The 3,274-nt window shown below is 34.1% G+C and overlaps 1 long non-coding RNA gene across 1 annotated transcript; it reads left to right on the forward strand.

Moving 5' to 3' along the window:
- Positions 1-532: 532 nt before the first annotated feature.
- LOC128197693 (uncharacterized) lies at positions 533-2,406 on the forward strand. The gene is made up of 2 exons (XR_008250326.1): positions 533-692; positions 1,908-2,406. It is a non-coding gene; the product is annotated as an uncharacterized LOC128197693 (long non-coding RNA).
- The last annotated feature ends 868 nt before the right edge of the window (positions 2,407-3,274 follow it).

The following is a 3,274-nucleotide window of genomic DNA, read 5'->3' on the forward strand; positions in this document are numbered from 1 at the left end:
ATTTACTAAAAAAGAAAGCAAAATAAAAGAGGGTATATATTTTCCACTGCGTGATGTTCTCCTCTTGTTTATTCTGGTATAGCCTGTGACAAACTCTAGCAAAAAAAACAGCAGATCTAATTAATGCAGATGGTGCATTCTGCTAAAGGTGACATGTTGAAGCAGGTTTTGGAGTGATCACTCGGCCCATAGAGATAATTACATTGCAAATAGAAAAGAAGAAAAGAAATAGACCCCATTAATCCGTTTAATATAATTAAAGACGCACCAAAGTATGGACAGGGATGGTGATTAAGGAGCTGGCACATAGATAGGGTAACCCAATTGAATATACTATTCGACAAAAGGAGAATCTAAAGTGGACAACATTGTTGAAGGGTGAGCCCAAGGTTGTGATGAGATGATGAAGGAGAGAACAAGTTGGAAGGAGTGAAGACGGTAAGTGGGGGTGTACATGAAATGAATCAAATCAACCAAAGCAAAGCAAAGCAATGAAGTTAGAAATCGAAACCCTAACACCCCTTTCTTTGAGTGTTGAGATAATGATAATAAGGGTAAAGGTGAGTGATGAAGAGTTCAGGCAGAAGCTGTCAATTCCGGCCCCAACTCCAAAAGGCTTAATGAGGACGCAAACGCAGCACATAGATATATACATGCTCCAATCCTAAACGCCTCACCAATCCTCTAAAAGGGTATGTTTCGTTTTCCAAATCTCAGCTATTATTCTGTTTCCTTCTATGGAAGGAGGACCCGGTCAGAGAGGTTTTAAGTTTTCGGTTCATTTGGTACCTAGGATTATGATGGATAACTGTTCTTTCTCTCTCTTTCTCTCTCACTGACAGATCTTAAACACCAACCAATCTCTTCCCTCATTTATTACTTATAAGCGCCCCCACAACACAAACTACCTTAATTCCCTTGTGCTGCTTCTTCCACTCTATCTATATATATATACCTTCAACCCTCTTCCCTCTCACAATCTATCTCACTTCTTTCCCTTAACCATCGCCCATACCCTCTTCCCTCCTTCTTCTCATTTACTCTCACCTTCTTCCTTTTTCTTTTTTTTCTTCTTTTTTTTCTTTCCCTTTCACCATATGTCTTTGCTTTCCATAAATACATAGTACTTTGCTGATACATAGGGACTTCTTAGTGATCCCATGGCTAAATCACTGCCAAGTGATTGGTCTTTTTTATTTGATGTTCTAGGTATAGAGAAGGACGGGGTTGAGCCTATTTTCCTTTTATTTTTCTTTTTCATTTGTCTGTGGTTTCGTTGGATTGGATTTAGATGTGTAGGACTAGGGTTAGGGCTGCTTCTACCTTTTGCTTTTGTTTCTTCCTTTTCCTTCTGTTTTGCATGGGTGCTACTAACTACTACACTAATGATGGTAATCACAAAGTTGAAGAAAACAGTCGCTGATTGCTGATGGAGCATCATCAAGATTCACAAGCTTCAAGGGGTTTTGTTTGGGGTGGTCCCTGATTGCTCCCAAATAAACTTACCCTTTGATATGGGAATCTTGATGATGCTGCAGCAGCAATAAACGACTAAAACTACCAGGTTATTCTGAAGGATTTTTCATTCACTCACATTGATACTATACCAGCTCAGATATAAAGAGGTGAAGCCAACGGCTGTTTAACTAGTTATACAGTAAATTGGATTATCAATGAATGATGACTATCTAATTAAATCCCTTTCAAATTGCTTCCATTCTCTATTTTAATTGGGTTACAGATGCTCAATTAACTTGAACATGAAATTGTAAAATGAGTTAAATATTGCAGCAGAACCATTTTTTGAGATATAATAATGATGAAGATAATAAAGCCTGTGTCCTATCTGGTAAGTGGTAATGTACTATAATCCCTGATCTTGAGCCATTTTGAGGTTTAATTTACAGTAATGATGAAGTTGGGGTCCTTTCACTACCCTTCTGGCATGTGTACTGCAAAACAACTTCCTGTAAAGCTAAGCAGGTATGTCTGTACCATGATGGAACTCTGTGTACTATCACGAATCATTGAATGCTTTTACTTCATGGATATTTGGGGTAACATTATTTCCCTCTCCTCCTTTCCTGTTCCCTTGTTATCTATATTTCAATCTTCAATTTTTTCTTGAGTGAAGAAAATCTCTTTCTGGCTAGTGGTTAATAGCTAATGACTAATAGCTAATGGCTATCATATCAGATTGGCTAATGGCCATCATATCAGAAGGGGCATGATTAGTTTTTAACTTTTTGTGTGATGTATTTATGTTTGTGTTGCATTGTCAGTGATTTTGATCCTTGTGTGCTGGAAAATCTAGATTAGTTGTACCTCAGAATACATGAAATTGTTTGCTTAACTAGATATATGGCACATGTGCTACTTTCCTATCTATAAATAGTATGTACTTCAGTTCCAGTTCATACTTTCCATTTGGTCCTTTTTTTTCATGAAGGGGAAATGCTTTAGGGTTTGTTTCGATGACAAGAGGGGAGAAGAGGAAAATTAATTTGGTTGATTTGGTTTATGAAGAAGATAATCGTAATTAGTTTGGAAAAAGAAAATGAAATCCATTATACTATTCCTTTTACCTTTTTTTCTTTAGGTTTTATCTAATCAATTAAATTACATATCTTTTAAAATATTTTTTCTCTACTTTTCAAATACTTTTATTTTACTAAATAATCATATTTTCATTTTTATTTATTTATTTATTTATTTATTTTTGTCAACTTATTTACACATTTTTGTATTTATTTTCTCGAAACCAAACGTCCTTGATTTCGTTTTTCTTCTATAAGAACTTCACACATTTGTGTTCCAGGGAATTAAAGCATTGGCTTGACTTGTGGAAATTATTGTTGTAAGGTTTAACAACTACCACTATTCTTTTGTTTAAAACTTACATTTAAGTATATTAAACACTTAATTAAATGCAAAGTTATAAATGATGATAAAACTTATTCAAACAATTGTAATAATAATAATAAAAGTAGTAAGTAATATCCATTAATATAAATCATGTAAAAACTGTTTTAAACGTCCTCTAGTTTATACCTATCTTCATTTTTTTTTTCGTATTTTAATTTGATTTTTACGCTATTTTGGAGATGAGTTGAAACGGGAACCTGAGAATTGGAAGCAAAAACCATTTTATTATAATGCAAAATTAGAATTCCAGTGAGATCTTTTAAGAGGAAGATTAGTAGTTCAGGTTCAATTGATTATTAGATTTACTATATTTATATTACCATTTTCATATATAAATATGTCAAAGATG

Source organism: Vigna angularis, chromosome 7 (genome assembly GCF_016808095.1).
Source record: "Vigna angularis cultivar LongXiaoDou No.4 chromosome 7, ASM1680809v1, whole genome shotgun sequence".
Taxonomy (NCBI): Eukaryota; Viridiplantae; Streptophyta; class Magnoliopsida; order Fabales; family Fabaceae; genus Vigna; species Vigna angularis.